This window comes from Peromyscus californicus, unplaced genomic scaffold, assembly GCF_007827085.1.
Source record: "Peromyscus californicus insignis strain IS unplaced genomic scaffold, ASM782708v3 Scaffold_17__1_contigs__length_78620276, whole genome shotgun sequence".
Taxonomy (NCBI): Eukaryota; Metazoa; Chordata; class Mammalia; order Rodentia; family Cricetidae; genus Peromyscus; species Peromyscus californicus.
This window is the reverse complement of record NW_026294469.1, coordinates 53,545,453-53,567,181: the sequence shown is the minus strand read 5'-3', so window position 1 is coordinate 53,567,181 and position 21,729 is coordinate 53,545,453. Positions and strand designations below refer to the sequence as shown.

General features: G+C 45.9%; 1 protein-coding gene across 2 annotated transcripts in view; it reads right to left on the bottom strand.

The window, feature by feature from the left end:
* Positions 1-21,729, bottom strand: part of Nedd4l (NEDD4 like E3 ubiquitin protein ligase) — a 344,790-nt gene that overhangs the window by 197,288 nt on the left and 125,773 nt on the right. The window contains exon 1 of one of the 2 annotated variants that reach the window (XM_052742323.1): positions 845-970. The exons of the other annotated variant lie outside the window; for it this stretch is intronic. The gene's annotated coding sequence lies outside the window, so the exon portion shown is untranslated. Of the gene's footprint in view, positions 1-844; positions 971-21,729 lie in introns of those variants that run through there. 2 annotated transcript variants of the gene reach the window in all.

Genomic DNA, 21,729 nt, shown 5'->3' with positions numbered 1-21,729 from the left:
AATGGCATTTACATAAGTCCTCTTTAACTTGGAATAAGGAAAATAGAAAATGTCCACTGCACTTTCTCTTAAAGGGGATAACAGCTTCTATTCTGAAGACTGAGAAGTATGAGCAAGGATGTGAGGAAGGATCGCGTCATCAGGCACCTCACTTCCCAGTTTCAAAACTTCCTGACAGGACGCCTATATCCATATAAGAGCAAAATGATAAAAATCTGCGAACCTTTGTGAAAGCCAGAGCTAGGAACCATATGATTTGTCCCCTAGTGTTTCCTGTAAAGGTTTAAAACAGGCCACGGCCTAAGAAGTAAATCTCCAGGGTCAAGAGGCTCACCTGTCCCAGGGTAACCCAGAGGAGCACACTGGCTAAGCTTCAAACTGAAACAAATACAAAACGAAAAGGAAGACCTGTCCTCATGTCAAGCTAGAATTTGGTACCACATTTCTGAACTCCGTGTGACAGATCCTTTCACCGTGTCTATTTTTGACATTTCAGGAAAAGCAGCAGTGATAAATGAAGTCATTTATTCATGGGGAGGGCACCAGAGATTTAGAGCATAATCTCACTTTCGGTGCCGTACACTGGAAAGAGGCTTCAGGCTAAATAACAAAGGTTAAGCACATAAGGAATGCATTTTTTTAATGGTATACTTTTTGATACAGGTATCAAGGCATGCTAAAAATATCCAATGAGCATTTAAGAAAGAGAGAGAGAGATAGAGAGAGAGAGAAGGAGAAAGTTCAAAGACTCCTCTTAATTCTAGCACAGGTTACAGCTCATGGATCCACCACACGAGAATATTCTGCACAGATCAAGAAGGAGAAAGCCTTTGCCCACACTTACCAGAATCCAGGCAGGAAAACCTCCTTTAAAAGGGAGAGGAAGAGCAAGGCTGGTCTAGATGCAGATGGCTGGTCTGTTTCCCCTAACAACAGCAAGAATGGAAGAGGAATCCTGGTCTCTCCAGTTCCCTACAGGCAATCAACAGCCTGGAGCGGGCGGGCGGGCGGGCGGAGCAAGGTGCTGGGAGGGAGGGGAGGGCTCTGTAGCTACTGCCCAGGTAGGGCTCAGCACGTAGCTTTCCACCGGGCAGGGCACTCTGAAGCTGTGCTGAGCTAACTGTGCTGAAAGCTGTCTGGGCTGGAAGCTGCTGCTGATGTCTGCCTGTCTCAAACCAGGAGCGAATTCATATGTGGGGAACACAGAAACAGCTCATCTCAGAAGCAGCCCCAGCCAATGACTATAGGCGGAACTTGGATTCCAGAGACACAGAGAATCACTCAAGTCCTATAATGCTGCCCTGCAGCCAAACTGCACCTTGAAGGTTGATGGCCAAGTGTTAAGAAGTGGGCAGTCTGCCCCAGGTGACCTGGGACCTCAGAGTCTCTGAGCCATGTGGAATGCCCCTTTTACAATGAGTGACACGGTGTTTTCTAAGTGCTCACAGTTAACATCAGGAAGAATATGTAAGGGAATACCCCTCCAGAGTGCTTCCTAGACTAGTCCACACCAACGTTAGGAAGAATACATAAAGAAGCAAGAATACCCCGACAGGTATTTCTCATCATCCCCATAAAGATGAAATGAGCCCTAATTCTTACCAGCTAAAACTAGCTGCCTTTTTAGCTTAACTGACACTGAGCACATTTCTGAACCACTCTGATCCTTGCTTGGCAAATGAAGCCCTGAGAACCTCCTTCCTGCCCTGTGGTGAGAATCAGTGAGATCCTGGTGTTCTTGAGAACAACATTCTGCCATCAAGGCGCGTTTAACCCCTCTACATCCCCTCACCCTTCAGCACTGAACTGCTGTCTTCAGCTGGCTCCTTCCTTCCCCTTCCCTCAGTGTGGAGACTGACTCAAGAGGCATTAAGTGTGGGCTGGCAGAGCTTGTGCCTAGCAGGTGCGAGGCCCTGGCTTCATCCCCAGCACGGCTAACTAAACAAATCCATACCCCGGTGCACACTTATTAACACAAGATGTTTCGCCTTTCACCAACGTCTCCAACAGGCTGGGAACACCACTTTTAAATTAAGGTTTGAATCCAATGGTCAGAGAGAGAGAGAGCACTCATGACCCCTCAGACTCAGTCCTGCCTGGGACACCAAGACACAGCCCCCGGGAGGGGGGGAGGCTCTGCCCAAGGCTTGGTGTAAATCCCCACTTCAAAGTCAGGGACATGCTCCCGTTTTAAGGGGCAAGAATGCAGAGAGGGGGATCTGACAGCAGAGCCAGGGTCTTTTCCATTGGGTTTCCCTTTGAGAGGCAGTTGACAGTACCACACTCTTCAATGATGAGGACCAGGATAAGAGGATGCTTGGTCCCACCTGGGCCAAGAGACTGCCATCCCCATCTGCTGGTGGCCCTTGCATACTGCAGTCATGAACCCTCCTCCACCCTCACTCCACTCTAGAGAGGCAGCCATGGAATTCCTGCTCTGTCACAAATACCCCTGACAGCCAGCCTGGCTGCTCAAGGACAACCTTCATTCCTTCCCATCAGATTTCATTTCCAACCTTCATTTCCCCCCCCACATGCTTAAAAAGAAAAATCTTTTTCTCCTTCCTCATCTAACATCTGGGAGCGTGGTTATAAAACTAAAATTCTCAGCACACACAGAAAAGAGAAGTGAGAGCCAGTATGTCCCACACAGAGAACAGAAACACCACTGAAGGGGAAAAGACATTACCAAGTACACTGAAGAGACCAGCTAAGCTAAGATTATGAAAATATCAAAGAACACCTCGGGACTGGGCCCTAAGAGTGTGTGTGCCTGTGCGTGTGCGTGTGTGCGTGTGTGCGTGTGTGTGAATGCATGCAAGGCAGTGATTCCCAACCTAATACTGCAACCGTTTAATACAGTTCCTCATGTTGTGCTGACTCCGACCATAAACTTATTTTGTTGCTACTTCATAACTGTAATTTTGCTACCGTTATGAATTATAATATAAATGTCTGATATGCAACCCCTCCTGTAGGGGGGTCGTGACCCACAGGTTGAGAACCACTGGTGTGAGCGTTTCAGGGGTTCCTGTAGGTTGTTCTGTACAACTGGGGATCATGTGATGCAATGTTCCCCACCACTTCTCTTCTGAAATGAAATGCGTCCATTCCTTCACCTGGACTAGGCTACGTTCAGCAAGCTATAAACTATGAATACCAGTCTGAACAAGGGAAATTACCCCAAGTTAGGACTGTGGAGAAATTTAGAAAATTCATATTTAAGAGCTGCCCCTGAGCTAAGTCTCTGAAACGATACTGTAATTTATAAGAAAGTAACAGGAGAACACAGTAAATGGAGGTTTCACAAGCAGCTGCCAGAAGGCCCAGGAGAGTGGCAGCTGTACAGGCGTGATCTTTACACGGAGCAGCCCTTGGCTGGAGCGTCACAGAAGAGGGAGGTGCTGAGTGAGGAAGACAGGCACTGTCACGGTTTCACACAGTGTCAAGAGGTCCTGTTGTGTTGCCACATCAGCTACACCTGCGTATTGACTGTGTATTACTGCAACAGCAGCACTGGAAATCTCATTTATAATAAGCTTAATTTGATACTAGAATAATCAAGAGGTAAATTTCAGTAGCTCTGACTTCTAATCAGAGTATACATATAAAGCAGCCCCAAGAAATAGCTCATTTGTAAAATCGCTTTGATCGGGAAGTCCGTGTTAACCATGGTCTCCATGTCTGTAGGAAAATGCTTCTCTGATGAAGGGTGAGAGCAACACCTATGAAGGGTAAGTATTAATGTAGTTAGTACATTATATATCTACAATGTAGATCACACTGGTTTAGGAAAGCAGACGGAGTAGATGCTCCCTTAGGTCCCATGCCCTCACCAGCTGGTTAGGTTTAGAGTACCAGGGGTGAACTCCCCGCTCCTACTGAGTGGGCCTTAAATCCAATTAGGCAGCTGTTGGTTAGCATCAGAATATAGGTGCTACTATCTATCACACTTTGGGATATCCTGCCATTCTGGCTACTGCTGTGGTTCGTAGGTATCACAGCTGGGTAGGACTATTGGTTACTTTCTCCCCTGGCATCTTGCATAACAATTTCTAGTATCATGAAAGCGAATCCTCAGGGAGGAGGCTTCTGGTCAGATCCAGCTCAGTTCCTCCAAATCATTATATTGATGTATTGATTTGTGTATATGTATGTATATGTTTGTGTAACAATAACAATGAAAGAAAATGAAGCCATGAATTTAAGAGGAGGCATGAAGGACATGAGAGGAGCTGGAGGGGGCAGGAGACTGATGTAAATATAGGACACATTTATAAACTTCTAAAAATAAAAGGTTAAAAAAAAAGGATAAATGAAGAAGAAAAAAAGAATCACGATTTAGCCAGATGTTGTGGTACACACCTATCATCTTAGCACTTAAGAGGATGAGGCATCAATGCCTCAGGAGCTTGAGGCAGGTGGATTGAGAGCATCAGGCTGGGCTACATAACAAGGTACCACTGAAAGAAAGAATGAGGAGGGATGAAAAACTCCAACACCTAACCCCCTCCTAAGCCTACATTCTCATAGCTTTGCTTTCTTCACGGTCTCTAGGACTTCAAAAGCTTGCAACCAACCCCAAGGTTACCTCTAAGGCCAAGGCCACAACGCAGGCTTCAGTGTTCTGCCGAAGCCTGACAACATCCATCACAACAACCAGACGTGAAGCCAACAGAAAGAATACGCCGCTGTGTGCCCTGGGTAGCTATGGACACAGCCTAATACAAAATCACAAACTGGCCTAACACACTGTAAGATTGGGGTGGGGAATGACTCAATAGCAAGGTTCTCTAGAATGAATTCTGTAGAGGTTCTGGAGTATTTACTCTACAGATGACAATGCTGTGCTCTAATGTCAAAATATTGGACACGCCTATGAGTCTGTACACAGAAAATTCCTTAAAAGACAACAGCAAACACACTTGGGTATCTAGGATCTACGTTCATGGGCCAGTGGGAATGCAACTCGGCAAGAGCTCGTTCATTTCTGAAGGCCCACGCCTCTGCTCTCCATCTCTGCCACAGCTCCTCACAAAGTGTCAGTCAGCATGGACTGGGGTGGGGGTGGGGCGCTACTAAACTCCACCAGAAGACAGAAGCAAGTCCTTGTGGGCTGCATCACCACCAACTAATGGGACAAAAAGCAATGATGCTTATGTTCGGTTGGCTAGGAAGCAAAAGCATCATGGATCCAGACAAATGGCCAGCACACATACTAGATGGAGTGAGTGGTAACCTGTCAAAGGATTAGCATGAATCACTAACCTGATAAGCTAGGAATTAGGAGGCCTGAGAACTACCCCTAATGATCCTCCAGCCCCCTTTTTATGGGGGTGAGGTAGGGAGACAGGGTCTCTCTGTGTAGCACTGGCTGTTCTGGAACTTGCTATGTAGACTAGGCTAGCCTTGAACTCACGGCCTCTGCCTCCCGAGTGTGTAACAGGCTTTCTTTTGGGCCACCAACCAGCTCCCAAATCATGACATGGAGACTTAATATTAGTTATGAATGCTCAGCCTTATCTTATGCTTGTCCCACTAGCTCTTATAAATTAATTTAACCTGTTCCTCTTCAGCTCCATGTCTTTCCTTGGGACTTTTTACCTTTCTGTCTGTATGTCCTACTCTATGGCTGGCTGACCCTGTGAGTCTTCCTCTTTCTCCCTCTTCTCTCCTCTTTTCTCCTCTCAAGAGTCTAGATTCCTCCTCCTCCTCCTTTTTCTCTCTGCCCACCAGCCCCGCCTATCCCTCCACTGCCTAGCTATTGGCCGCTCAGCTCTTTATTAGACCAATCAGGTGCCTTAGGCAGGGAAAGCAACACATCTTTGCACCATTTAACAAATGCAAACCGCATCTTTACATGAAGTAATATTTCATAACATGAGTGCTGGAATTAAAGGCGTGTGTACCCCAATGCCCAGCTGCTTAAAAACAGTTTGACACCTCACCCTTACCCAAACCAGCAAGCGGACCACAATGAACTCCTCGCTGCCGTTTTCCTTTCCTGTGGGTGACTAATGGCCCACTTGACAGGCAATCAACAGTGCCTGGGTCACCAAACTATCTGTGATCCTCAACACCGCATTTAGGTTCCAGGATTCCCCCTGTGTTATGGTGACATCAGTCCTCCAGTTTTAGGATTCAGGACTTAGGAGCCCAGGCTTGAAAAGCCAACTCAAATCAAACGCTACCCCCTTCAGCAGCCACTTGTCAGGCTCCTTCCCTATGTTTACCAGCCACTCTACTGCTGGGGGCTTCCCAGTGAATCCTCGTCACAGCTTGCTTCCCTCTGTCCACTCCGGTCTTAACTTTCTCAAGTATTCAACGACTGCCCTGAGCTATGCTATAATACAGCTGAACATTCTGAATACATCGAGTTCTAGCTTTGTGACTGGATCGTAATGAGCACATTTCACAAATAAAGTTTTAAGCTGCTACCGAACAGCACTAAAGTTGTCCCCAGTAATTTACTAATTGTACTGGAGCCAGCTTTCAGACAGTCTAATCCAGGGAATTTAGCCACGAAATCCAAATAAACAGTTTCTGAATTCTGAAATAGCAGTCACTGAGGCCAGGCCCTGGAGCTCAGAGTTTCAACACAATTCTGAACACATTCCATTACCTAGTTCCCTGTGATAAAAAAGTAGGCTTCTGATGTAGAAGCAAAGATCAGTGTCAAAGCCATTACCGCCTCTTCTGTGGAAGCCCAAATGCAGGAGATGGGCAAAGACATTATTCATCCACACAGGCTGCTTTAAATACCAGTCCATTCGGAAGTCTGTCAGAGTCGATCAGCTCTGTGTTCCACATTGTTCTTGGAGGCAGAGTATGAGATTTCAAAAGGGAAGTGCAAAAACTCTATGAGCAGAACCACAGGTTATCACTCAAATGGGTAACTTCATCTCCTAAAACTAAAATAACCCTTTCTAATTCCAATAAAAGCAATGTAGATTTATTCCTTGGCCCTTTGGGTAGATCCAGTATGGTGCTATCGACGCTATAGGAATTGTTGTACATATATACACATGAATACTTGAATGAAAGGGGGCTGGAGAGACGGCTCTGTGGTTAAGGGTTTGTACTGCTCTTGCAGAGAACCTGAGTTTGGTTTACAGACCCACATGAGGAAATCTATAGAAACACCTGTAACTTCAGCTCCAGAGGAGCCAACACCCTCTTCTGGCCTCAACCACCTCACTTAAGTGTACATACCCACACATACACATACACACTTCCATATATTTCAAAGTAAATCTCTCTGTATGTATGTGTGCATATGAAAGCTAAATACCCAGAAGCCCCTTCTCTAAGGCAACACAGTTCTCTGGTATTAGTGTACTGACACTCAGATCGACATTTCTGTATTACACTTTTCTTACTCATGTGCATCTTACTTCTTACTCTGTGCCACAGAATGATTCCAAATCATTAAACAGTTCTTTACCACACTGTTTTAAAAATTCATTATTAGTTGTGTGAAAATTTTGTACAATATGTATTGATCCCATTCACTCCCCCTCCCCCAACTCAGATCTCTGCCCCCTTTCCCTCCTAACTTTGTATCTTTTGTTTTATCCCCCATCTAGGCCAATTTGTGCTACCCAAATATTCTTGGATGTGTGGCCTTCTACTAGAATACAGTCGACTTATCAGGGGCTATACTCTTAGAGAACAGTGACCTAACCTTTTCATCAGTACCTAACAGCAGCCAACATCTCAGCCAAGAAGTGAACTTCATACCCAACTCCCCTCTCCATGCTGGGATTTGGTCTGGCTTGGGCTTGTGCACATGTTTGGCACATGGTGTCATAGCCATTGTAAGTTCATACATGCGGCTGTCCCACGATGCCCCAAAGATAATGTCTTCTTGTAGTCATCCACCACTTCTACCTCTTACACTCTTTCTGTCCTCTTTTCTGCAGTGATCCCTGAGCCTTTGAAGGTAGGTGTACAGTATATATGTTCCCTTGAACTGAACATTCCTACAACGCCATTCTAATAGTTTTATACTGTCCAATAGTTTTATCGGGAGTTGGGATCCACATGGCACAGTGGCTCACTAGGGGTGGACCTCTGAAGCTCATATTCCAGCCCCAGTTCTGGCCAGCTCGCTCCAGTGTCAGTATTTTGCTCTGTCCCCTTTCCACCGATTTCAAGCCATGTATACCGGGGCTGAGCATCAGTTATCCCCACACGTAGGGTAGAGAAGTGATGTGGACTCCAGACTTATTCAGAAATCTTGAGGGTGGGAACCCAATTCTAAACATGAAATCCACGTATGTTTTACACATGGCTTGTACACACAGCCTGCAGAACATTTCATATAAAAATCTTCAGTTTGCCTGTGTTTTGACTACTGCCTGTTATATGATTAGCTGGGTAACTTTATGCCTGTGGCATTGTATCAGCACTCAGATTTGGCCTATGGAACATTTCATATGTTTAAGATTATGGAGGAATGCTCAGACTGAATCTCCACCACACATACACACACACACACACACACACACACACACACACACACACACACACAAGAATAATTAGCTTAGTTTTATTGAAGTGAGTTTGAGAGGATTCTATACAAAATATTTCACCAACTTAAGTTTAACATAAACTGTTAAAATTTTATTCAATTAGAGACTTGATGTGTTGTTATTGTATAACCCAATATGAAGGATATAAAGGTTAAAGTAAGTAGAGGTGGGAAGTGGACACAAAGAAGATGTCTTAATTCAAGCTACTATGGTTGGGATGAAACACCATGACTGAACGTAACTCAGGGAGGGAAGGGTTTATTTGACTTACTCTTCTACATCCACAGTCTATCACTGAAGGAAGTCAGGACAGGAACTCAAGCTGGGCAAGAACCTAGAGACATGCAGACGCCATGGAGGGATGCTGCTTACTGGCTTGCTCAGCCTGCTTTGTTACAGAACCCAGGACCACCAGCCCAGGGATGACCCACCCACAATGGGCTGGGCCCTCCAATCAGTAATTTAAAAAATGCTCTACAGGCTTGCCTACAGCCCAATCTCATGGGTATATTTTCTTACCTGGGGTTCCCTCCTGTGTCAAGTTGACTTAAAACTAGCCAATACAGGAGATACATTCATGATGTTTCTGATACACAGACACTCTAGCACTACCTTTCACTCTTGGGCTTATTGCTTCCTTTAAAGTCACAGGACTGTGGTTAGTTACAACCTAGGGGAGCACATAAAAGAAAGAACCGAGCTGCTGACCAAAGAAGGAAGAACTCCTGACTGACCAGGAAATGGTCAAGATTCCAAGTCAACACCTCAATCCTGTTTCATGCCGTTTGCTATTGTTATGCTACTAACCATCAAATGTGTTCTGATCTCAGGCAACCACTTGGAGAGGCCCGGGAGTTCAAAGGAGTCTAGTGAATTAGTTTAAATGCATCTGGGACAGATCAAGTCTTAAGGCATGCCAAAACAGACTCTAGCTCACTTGACTGTGGCACCATTTGGAAGAGACTTTCTACCCCTGTTGCATTGTTTCTACTTCTATGGTGTAAAGGTTATTACCTGTGGTTTGGAGTTCGGTCAGAATGAGGGAAGAAAAGGCCCCGGAGCATTCCAGGGCTATAGAGTTCAAGGTGGGAGCTGGCCAGACAGTGCTGAACTTTAAAGACAAAAGGACCTGCTGTCTTTCAAACAGCAGGCTTAGCGCGGAGAGAGAAAGGAAGCGAAAATCTGATGTGAGCTTTATGAAGTCTAAAAATAGGCATCTGCTGCAGAGTGGTTTCTTTGGGGAACGATTTTCAAGATTCCCAGGAGGTGTCGGCTGCTCACTGTATATCAGAAGAGGATAAAGGCTTCCTGGGTTGTCTGGGAGGGCTAGAAACCCAGAGAGGGAGCCCTGGGAAGGTGAAAGAAGCACCTTTTGTTCCCAGTCCTCCTACTGGACAAAGGGGACTGTGGGAGAAGGTCAAGGCTTCGTTTCTGATTCAAGAGAGCAGGACTGAATAGAAGTCAAAAAGTTACCCCCGCACTTCCATCCCAACACAGCAGATTGAAGAAGTGCAAGGCACACGAGGGACTTCGGTAGAAAGACCTGGAATCGTCTAATTGCAAGACTAACAAATACAGATTGCTTGTGCAAAGAGACAGTCTATAACACAGAAGAAATGCACATTTGCATAATGTCCATTCTTCCAGTGGCACTGGAGGGCCCTGGAATGGTGCAGGCCTTACCCACCAACATCACGGGAAAGGTCAAGAACAGAACAAGGTAATATAGTACTTGGGAGAGCAATAGTCGTGTTATGCTAAACTCGGGCCATGCCAGAGTCATGGGTGCAAGTCTGGTCCCGCCCCTTCTGTAACTTTAGATAGAGCCTTGAGGTAAACAAGTGGCCTTTCTGAGTCTCAGTTTCCCCAACAGCAGAGCTGAGCTCACATGGCTCCTGACCCTGACTCCCTGTGTCTTCCTCCAAGCTGTTTAAATCAGTTTCCGGGATAAGACCCCAGTGAAATATTTTGGATGTTCTCTGCGGGTTCTACTGTGGAGTCAGATTTGAACATCATTAACCCCAATGTGCAACTCTAGTGTTCAAGTTCCATCTACATACTCCAACTTCTGTCTTGTGATTGTCAGCCGGTACAACTGAATCTGATGCAGAGACCTTGCCTGAATAAAAACCCAGCAGGGGAGATGGGCAGGGACGCTGATTTCTGAACACAGGATCAGCTACTTTAAAAAAAAAAAAAAATTAATTTAATTTTACATATCAGCCACGGATTCCCCTGTCCTCCCTCCTCCCCCCAGTCCACCCCCCATTCCCATCTCCTCCAGGGCAAGGTCTCCCCTGGGGATTCAGCTCAGCCTGGTAGATTCAGTCCAGGTAGGTCCAGTCCCCTCCTCCCTTCACCCAGTCTGAGCAAAGTGTCCCTGCATAGGCCCCAGGTTCCAAACAGCCAGCTCTTGCACTAAGGACAGGTCCCGGTCCCACTGCCTGGGGGCCTCCCAAACAGTTCAAGTTCAGTTGATTAACTGTCTCACTTATCCAGAGGGCCAGGATCAGCTACTTTTTAATGAACATTTCGGTCTTTAATCTTTTCCTCCATCAACCAAGGGACAGGCATTCTTGTCGGTCTCCCACTGGACACCTATGCCTGTGTGTCTGCCAGAAAAATAGAACAGACAGGCTGGATCTAACAGTGCAGGCACTGGCCATTCTGACAAACCCTTCCACATTGCTAGTGGCTGTACCCAAGGATATACCTAACCTGTGACAGCAAGGCCACTAACTGTGCCTTCACACCCTGGTCTACAGAGAGCATACTCAACAACCTGACCGTCTGGCTGTAGAAAATAGTCTTTTACTGGAGCTGAACACTCTAATGGCGACTCGCCTTCCAAACCCACCTCATTCAAGCAGTTGTTTCTTTCATAACTGTTTTTTTTCCCATAACTTGACTACAGGAGTTAAAATGAATAAAAACAGACTATGAAGATAGAAGACAGATGTTAAAGAACTTAAGATGACTCCAACTAGTGTTTCTCTTTGAAATTTTTAAGTTTTTCCTTTTGCAAAGCTATAGTGAATCAAACGAAAGCCAGAGTAAATCAAGTGTGAAAAAGCGGTCCGAGAAGATGTAAGAAAGAGTGAAATGTAGAGGCATCCACAGGGGTACAGGACAGTGCTCTAAAGTGAAGGTCTAACCAGGAGAGCAAGACACCCAGAGTGCTCCATCCCAAGTGGGAAACTGTGCTGAGTACAGGAGGCAGTGGTCCCACCCAGCCAGGTGCACAGTGAAGGATGATACACAGCTTATTAACTCCGAGCTAAAAAAGAGTGTTGGAAATACCAATCTGAGTGCCATCCTCCATCCAACCACTGGCACTCAGGCCAGTTGGCACTGTCCAAGCAACCTCTACTTGGAACATCAATCCTATGCGAAGATAGGTTCCTCTAGGCAACCCAGGTTGCCAGTAGAAAAGTTGATCTGGGGGGAAGAGGGGAGATGGTCTTTCAAGGTAGTTCCCCTTGCAGGTAGCTAATGACTTCAGAGATGAAAGCAGTGTTCTGAGCAGGCATGGACCTTGCCTATCCCCAGCGCATAGAACATGATATGGGCTCAAAAATCTCTTTTTATTTTTAAGGCACAAAAGGCAAGGTTCCAACTACAGCAACAGTGAGGGTCACGTACACTCTGATGCTGAGTACTGCCTGCCTGGGGTCTCAGTGTGACAACTGCCTTTCAGCATGGTGGCTGATGACCAGTCACAAACACTGTGCAGCCATAGAAAAATGCTAAGACAGATGTGTGCAGTGAGCTGGAAACAGCTCAGCCATGAACCCTGGGGTGAAAATAAGTAAGAGCACGGTAGCTCACACCTATAATACCAGGACTTGGGAGTCTGAGGTAGGAAGATTGCTGGGAGACAGATCGAGGGTGGCTAACCTCCAGAATGGTTTAGTTCTAGGCCAGCCTCGGCTATGGAGTAAGCCTGACTCAAACCAAAACCTCATCAAAACAAACAAACATAAAAACAAGTCAATTAGACAAAGCAGTATGATCCTCCATCCACTTCTCCTATCAAACACATACAGAGAAAGATTCTGGAGGCTACCCTTGTCTTGGTCCATTTCATCCTTCCTGAAAACAATACTGGAGGCTGGCTAATTCATAAAGACAGACGCTTATTTCCCACAGTTTTGGAGGCTAAACGACCCAAACCAGAGCCACAATACCCTGGGTTTGCACAGGGCTGCAACCACCTGGGTTAAGCGCTCTGTCAACACAAGGAGAGAAAGCTCCCTCAGGGAAGCTTTTTATGAGGCCTCTAATCCCACTCCCTCAGGGAACTCCCAGGCCTAATCACCTTTAACTACCCTGGTCTCTAATCCAGTAACATTAGCAATATTTGAATTTTAAAGGGAAAACATCAAACCACAGAAATGCCCAAGGGGATGGCCTCTGTGAGATGGAGGGAAAGGGCTAAGGAAGTCTCTTATTTCCTGCTGCATGCATTTCTACTGAGATTTCCCCCAGCATGCATCACTTTCAGTATTATAAATAATAGGTGAGCTTAACATTAAAAAGATCGCCCATCTCATGTCTGCTGGTCTCTGCGGTAGAACATGGAAAATGACTTAGGACATGCATTCTACTCGTAGTGCTGCCACTCTTTCCTGAAGACAGGAAACAACAGATGTCCTTCTTCCGTGGGCTTTCCTCAAGGCAGCTCTCATCCTGACTGTGCCCACCCAAGTTCAGGCCTGCCTGCAGTACTTAGAGCTGAACGAAGGACATCAACATTGCCAACCGTCCAGTCGCGGTTTTCAAGACCATGCTCTACTCTACCTAGCTGCTTCTGCTGGTAAAGCTTCAGACATGAATACCTGGAGGATAAATCAAGCAGGAGGAACGGGGCCGAGACAGGCTGGAGACTGAGGCCACGGGCCACAGTGATGGATGGCCGCAGAGTGATTGATAAGGACATGTCACACCCTCTAGACCCTTGACTTCTACTTGGCGGTCAGGTGACTCCCAGCACATTTCTCATGTGCTAGCATAGGGGTGAGGAAGCACCATACCACTGGGGGGAAAAGCATTTTTTTTTTTAAGCTTAACTGAGATCACTTTAGTATGTTCATTTATTTATGCGTTCACTCATTTCTCAAGGGCGACAAAATGAACAGTCAAAGTTTGTATTTATACAGTCTCAGCATCCTTGGGGGCTGTCCTGAAACCATTATCCCACTAGAATGAACCATCTTCTGATTGAAAACAGGAGTATTAAAAACACATCCATTCCGAGATCACTGAAAGGCCGTAATAACGGTACCCCCAGCTCTGAAACCAAAGTTAACGTTTGCAAAAATCTACGCTCCCATCATCCCACATGTTACTTTGTTCTCATGTCCCTCCCCACTCTCTGTCCCTGGCCCTTCCTCTCAGCTGCTTCGTCAGTGTTTAAGGCTTTCAATGGAAGGGAAGGATGTTAGCACAAACCAGTGGGTGTTCTGGGCACAGTTGCCTGGTTTTAAGGCCTTGGCTGAAATAGAGCCATTCAGGCAGAATACCCAAGACTTCCTCCACCAAGACTCACTGAGTCTCTCCCCCTTGTCCCCAGCAGAATTTCATCAAAACACAAAAATAATACTCAAGCAATACCAGAGAAATAACCAACAAAACTTGTAAGAGCTAGGAATTTAAAACTGCTGCTGTTGGTGGTGGGGTCCTCTGAGGGTCACTCTGAAAATCAACAGCACATCCACTGTTACTAGAAAGTAAGAAAGTGAGCCACAGAGAATGAAAATGCACCTAGCAATCTGGCCACCAGGGGGAGCTGTAGGTCCCACTGCAGACCTGTGCAGATAGAACAGCCACTCAAGAGGCCTTCACGCAGGGATGCTTCACAGTTCCCACTTCTAGGAACTTGAGGGAAGTGGAACAGAGAATATAATGGGGCTTCACTTTAAAATAATGCATACGTGCTAATCTTAAAGGCAAGGAGGAGCTAAAAATAATGCCATGTGCACTTACAGAAAATTTCATATTATTAAGATTTATACTGTATTTATTTTATAGCATGAGGATATTTAAAAGATACCTAACGAATTACGAAAGGAACAAGAAAATTCAGAGAGTAACACCACGGGCATGCAAGGTTAGCGTGGAAAGCACAGAACAGAAAAGAAACACAGTCCAGAGGCAGGAGCAGAGAGAGACAAACCACTTACAGAGCTCTAGTTTGCCAAATGCAAGCAGGGGATACGTGGGGCTATGATTTGAGCCTAAAATGTCCCCCACAGACGTCAATGTTAATACCTGGTTCCCAGGTGGTGGCACTGTTTGGGGGATGTTGTAAAACCTTAAAGTGGCCTGGCCCACAGAAATGGGCTGCTGCTGGCACCTGATGGCATATCCTCTCTGGTCTGGCCGGAGTCCTCTGCTTCCTGTCTAGTGCTAAGATGTAAGGAGTCCATGTTGTTCCCGCCTTCTGCTGTGAGTGCTTCCCAGCTGTCCTTGACACAGGTCTTCTGAAACTGTGAGCCGCGATGAGCCTGTCTTCTCTCAAGTACCTCTGTCAGGCATTTTGACCCAGCAATGAGAAAAGTAACCAGTACAGAGAATAAGTGGATAACTGTTTCATGGACTTGGTGTCCTAGCTCAACATGGGACTGCAACCAACAGAGAAGACATGTCTCCTTCACAGATGAACCTGAAGGCCAGAGAAGGAAAAAAAGATCTCACCTCGGTTGCTCAGTGCCACCACCCGGGAGGGACCAAGGTCAAGGCCTGTCTGTATAGAAAGGTGGGTGCAGAGACCTGGGATCTGGACCAAAGGAAACAGGAAGGAGACAGGTCGGTCACACAGAGGGGGAAGCTAGGGGAGATGCGCGGCCACCATGACAGAGAATCAGTGGCGCCTCTGAGGACACAAAGGACTGACTGCAGCTCTTCGGAGAAGCTGAGGGCTAGGTGTGAAGAACACAATGGAGGGCCTCATAACCAGCATTGCGTCAATGTCACAACCTCAGCCATCACTGAAAGACTTGCCAAGGACGGAACGCAGCCACTGCTCAGTGGAAGGACAGAAAGAAGCAAGCAAGCATGGACCTTGTAGTGGTTTGAATAAGCACAGTCTGCATAGGTTCATATATTAGAATGGTTCTGCCTTGGGCGGCGGTGGCACACGCCTTTAATCCCAGCACTTGGGAGGTAGAGCCAGGCGGGCCTCTGTGAGTTTGAGGCCAGCCTGGTCTACAGAGTAAGATCCAGGACAGGCATCAAAACTGCACAGAGAAACCCTGTCTTGGGGGGAAAAAAAGAAGAAGAAGGAGGAGGAGGAGGAGGAGGAGGAGGAGGAGGAGGAGGAGGAGGAGGAGGAAGAGGAGGAGGAGGAAGAAGAAGAAGAAGAAGAAGAAGAAGAAGAAGAAGAAGAAGAAGAAGAAGAAGAAGAAGAAGAAGAAGAAGAAGAATGGTTGGTTCCTAGTTGGTGCAACTGTTTTGGAAAGGATTGGGAGGTGTGGCCTTGTTGGAGGAGGTGTGTCACTGGGGCTTTGAAGTTTCAACAGCCAAAACTAATCCCACTTGGTTCTCTCTCTGCTTCCTCTTTGTAGATCAGATATAAGTTCTTGAACTACTGCTCCAGCGCGGTGCCTGCTTGCCTGCCTGTCTGCTGTGTGTGTGCCTGTCACGCGTGCGTGCTTGCGTGCACGCCTGCCTGCCATCACACTTCCCACCATGATGCTCATGGACTCACCATCTGAACTGTAAGCAAGTCCTCAATTAAATGCTTTTGTTTATAAGAGTTGCCTTGCTCATGGTGTCTCTTCAGGGCAACAGTAACCCTAATTAAGATGGACTCCAGGAGAGACAGTCCCCTCTCCAAACACTGAGAACCAGATGTGAAGACAAGAGGGACCAGTGAACTGAGGACACTTGTTCCCAGAGTGGGTGTGAGGATGGCTGGATGATTCCAGAGGAAGAAGAGCATGAAAGATTTTGACATTCCAGGCCAAGGAACTGTAAAGACAATCCAAATGATGTATCTTAGGTAGCAGAAGTCTCATTTTTAGAACAGGATGGTCTCTCTATACACTTAATAACAAGAGAACATGAAGTTATACTATGGGGAGCTTGCTCTAGAAAAAGAGAAATGTGCAGTTTCTATATTGTTAGGATACATTATATTCAAAATCACTTCACCTGAGCTGGTGGGGTGGCTCTGTGGGTAAAAGGTGCTTTCCCCACATATCCAGCAGACCGAGTTCAATCCCTGGGACCCACACAAAAGAAGAGAGAACTGACTCCACAGAGTTGTCCTCTGACTTCCACATAGACACATCATACGTATGGACGCACATGCACACATAAACAACTAAGTCTTTGTTTTCAAGAAACCTTCAAATTACTCTAAGAGAAGAGGGGGCGTCTTGACACAACCAATAACACTGCTTTCTGACTGAGTGCTGTTAAAAATGATTTTGCCCATTTTGATTTCTTACCCAACCACTGACATTTGGAAGTCTTTCTTTTACATGTCTGTACTTTCTCACCATGAATGACCAATTGTAAGCATTGTAATGACCGTGATGTAAGATCATAATTGTACAACAGGGGAAGCCCAACAACGTACCTAGAACACGGAGGCAGGGAAATGAAAAGAGCCCTGGGGGCATCTTCACCACCCTGGCCTCTCTGAACCACACAGGAACACGCACTAGAGTCAAGGCATATGTTTACCAACTGTGCTGAGGTCCTCCAGGAAGAATGCCAGCCCTTTAATAATTTACTGGGCAGTTACAGATTGTAGATTCCTTATTAAACATTATTTGCACTAAGGTCATAAGTCTCCAAAAATATTTAGGAAGGAAATCAGGCAATAATTTAATTTTAATATACAGTTATATACCTGCATCTGCTTGTATGAACATAGATTCAACTTCAGTTATTATTCATGTGTCTTATGCACAGAGCAGTGAGAATAATTATTTTCACTAAGATAAAAACTTTGCAAATGTATCCACTGTCCAGCATCTTCAATTCTGTAGTGTACATTGAAAAGTTTCATAAACTATATTTAAGCTTGCTGCCCCTGAAAAGAAAAATAAATAAAAAGCTGCTGTAATATCTAGGAATCCAACTCCCTCATGCTCTAAAAATCAACACCAGCAAAATTACTCTTTGTCATTCACCAGCAGAAGCTCCATTAAAGAGTTTAATTTAGAAACCGTAACCAAACACTATTGACACCCAACTCCTGGTTCTAAATCTACCTGCTATAGGAAATCAATAGCCCATACGATACACTACGGCCTGCAGGCGACTGGCACACAGCCATGTCCATTTATTCAGTTGAGACTCCAGAAACAATAGACCCAAGTGAAAAGTCTCTGAAGCAAGGTTTTCAACGACTTTCAGACCCACATTGCTCTCACCCATGAAGCAAGCTAGAAAGAAATGAGCTCTCCTCCTCAAGGCAGATCATCAAAAGTAGAACCTCTTTTGTTCAAAGCCAGCCATAAAACATAACAGTGTTTCTCTAACATTCTCCACTACTTTTCTGTGTAACAACTGGCCAAAAAGACACAAAGACCCTCGGCCCAGAGGGGTCGTGCCCTAAGCTCAAGGAGAAGGAATGTTAAGGCTGGGAAGGGTCTGAAGAGATGGACTCTGCTGGGGTCCTGATCAGTCTGTTTCTAACCCAGACTCTTCCTGTCCAGCCATATTCTCCATACCATCCTGGCTTCATAAACCTGCCTTTGGGTTGCCAATCTCGGGGATCAAAGAAATGTGGGTGCCTTTGATCCATAGATTTCACTCAAATCATCAAGGGGAGAGTCTGTACTTTCCCACAGTTTACAGATTGTCCAAATATACTTTATGTTGCTGTCAAGAGGCTGTACATCCTGCTAAAGCTCATCTATCTGTCCCTTTATTGGAAGAAAAGAAACAGACACGCATATGCATACACACACACACACACACACACACACACACACAGTGCAGTGGCTTCTGATTTAGATAACTGCATATAGCCCTCAGGAAAGGTTGTATTCTCCACTTAAGAACCTATTCTTTTACATAAGGCTTTTAGTCTTAAAAATGGTTATCTTTCAAATTCTATCATAAAATAATTTCGTTAAGTACATGACAATGCTTCTCCATAGATTAAAGCTCCCAAGTCTAAGATAATCTGTCTGCCTCTCTGTACCCATCTACCTACCTATCTATGAGATCTGAGAAACACAATTGTTCAGGGGAGCTGAGGAGAGATGACTTAGTGAGTCAAGTATTTCTGGCACAAGCATGAGGACGAGGGCTCAGATTCCCAGAACCCACGGAAAAGTCAGGCAGGCATGGGAACTGGCTGTAATCCCAACAGGAAGACGGAGATGGGGCAAGCTGGAACCAGTGAGCTCTGAGTTCAACAAGAGACCTTGTTTCAATAAATAAAGACGAAAGCACCCAACATCAACTTCAGGCTCTCAGGCACGTGTGCATATACACCCATCCACACACGTGAGCCCACACACATGCAAACACCACGTACACAGACATTTGGAATTCCAATGACAGGTTTCCAAAATGGGTTCTGTACTGTGCCTTTTTAAAGGCCTGATTTTAGGTATTACAGAACACTGAACTTTCAGTAGTCCAAATGCATGGCAGTTCCAGGGAACACCCTTCCCAGGGACTCTTGGGCTGCACTCTAGTTATGGTATAGAGCAGCCAGAGCAGTGGAAATCAGTCACAGGCAGAGGGTGCACGCTATCTGCCTCCTTGGGTGTGAATGGGGGAGTGGGATAGGTTCCCTTTCCCCATCTCATCATGGAACTGCTCGGGCTGAAGCCCCTCAGCCGGTGCTCCTGAAGGTGTGGATGTTAGGTCTGTTTCTGCAAAATAATATGTCATAAGCTTGTCATACACGCTGAGAAATGTTTGCTTCAGAGTCGCCTCTCAAGTTAACAACTCTCCCGTTCCTTATACTTGAGCGTCTATGTATTCACTCACAGAGGCCAGGCACTCAATGAAACTATGAGAAAAAGAGGCGCTTGTGGCTGGAGAGAGGACACCTAGCACTCCAGAAAGCTCCATGCACAGCACTCACCTTCTCTACCCATGACCACCATCACTCTGCCCTTGCTGCCTATTAGGATCAAGTCTGAACTACACACAGAACTCCAGCTGCTTCTTCACTTCAATCATGCCAACAAAATCTATCAAGCACCTACTATGTGCCAAGCTTCTCCTATTCCTGAAAACACATCAGATTCTCAGCGACCACAATATCACTGCAGTTTAGAGATAAGGAAAGAATGCTTCCTGTTGGTTTTGCTCTTTTTTAATCTTAATATATTCATGGATCAGCGGGGCGGGGGGGGGCAGGGAAAGCAGGGGACACACTTCTGAGGGAAAGACTTTTACTAATAAACAACTTCAGGGATAATCGCCCCGCCCCCCCCCCCAAAAAAAAAACCCCACAACTCACAAACACATATTTTTTAAGTGTCCAGACAGATATCCCCTGCCTTGTAAGAATGTACACCAGACACACCACAGCCTTCTCTCCATAATTCAAGATCTTTGGAAAGATCTACGCTGATGGCATTGAGTACAGCAAGCCTGGAAGGGGGGGGGGGGGTTCTGACAGCCTAGAGACAGGCTGCCCTGGGTGTTCACCAACTTGCCACACTCCTTCACCTCCAGGAACCAGCGGGGCTGGGTGGTATACAAAGCTGTGAGTTACATACTTTTAAAGGACATTGCATTCATTCAATAAAGACCAGGAAGTGAGCATAAAAATGTGAACAATTGCAGGGTTGCTAAAGGGTAAAAGGGTATTTATAGCTGGGAGAGAAGGTGACTGTCCTTTCAGGTCATTTTGGTGTTTTCCTGGGGTGGGGGCGGAGAACAAGAACAGGTTCCTTGGGATTCCACGTGAATCAGAGCAGAAATCATCTGCTTGATGCAGAGGTTTAAAGACAACCATATTTTGGTTCAAAGGTCATTAGCTTTGCAGATGCTGTGGTTCTCAGCAATGCCTTGGACAGCAAGGCTGCTCCAATGGGTCCCCAGAGGGAAGTGGAGGCTGGGGAAGAGTCTACAGACCCTACACACAGGCTCTGGAGATGTCAGTCAGCTCTGGCTACTCAAGACACACTTGTGCAGGAGAAAACACCAAATGCAGGCTCAGCTCTGCCGCCAAGGATAGCCAGTGTAAACAAGAAGGATGATCGATCCCGGGACCCAAAGGCCTCAGTGAGTTCCACCTAGAGGGGAATCCAGAACTGACCTCCAGACATGGACCCTCACACCGACCCTAGCCTGGAGTGTCTAGATCACCACAAACTCTGAGAAACCTGGAAATCTGGGTTTGTAATACAGAATCTTCCAAAAGTTGGCTCAGAATTTTTTGTGAGAACAACACAATCAACCCGTTGTCCATTTCTTCTAGTCCATGGGGATCACCAGTCCCCAGTCTAGCCTGAATGCTAGGTGTTGGTGCCTGATCAAGGGGGACTTCAAAGTACTTCCAGCCAAAATCAAAGAAGGTGGGTTATCTCATGTAATATTTTCAAACGGGTGCCAACAAACAAAACAACCAAACCAAACCAACCACCCTCTACAAAACAAATAAATGTTTTAAATCTGCATAAATATTACAAAATACAGCCAATACATCACCTCACTGATTAATTACGTGTTGTCATTTTAGAGAAAAAAAATATTTGACACTGGTGGGATCAGACTGTCCCCATAAAAACCCAAGGACCATCTTAGCTCCACTGCCCACGGCATGACCAGAGAACTGTGCTGTATCACCTGTCCCCGGTGCTTAAGTTCATGTCTAACATACAGGAAACACAGAAGAAAGCGGGCAATGTCACCGTTTTCTTCCTCTGTCAACTTCTCAGGGTCACTTAGGAAGGAGAAATCTCAACTGAGGAATTTCCTAGATCACACTGGCCTATAGCTTTATCTGTATGGTATTTTTTTAATTGCTAATTGATGTAAGAGAGTCCAGCCCACGGTGGGCAGTGCCATCCATACACAAGTGGGCCCAAGCTGTTTAAGAAAGATACCTGAGCAAGCCAGGGCAAGCAGCAAGCCTGTAAGCAGTCAGTGTTCCTCCATGACTTCTGCCTCAAGCTCTTACCTTGAGTTCCTGTCACGGCTTCCCTCCACAACGGACTTTAATCTGCCTTGAAAGAAACACATTCCTTCCCCAAGTTGCTTTGTGGTC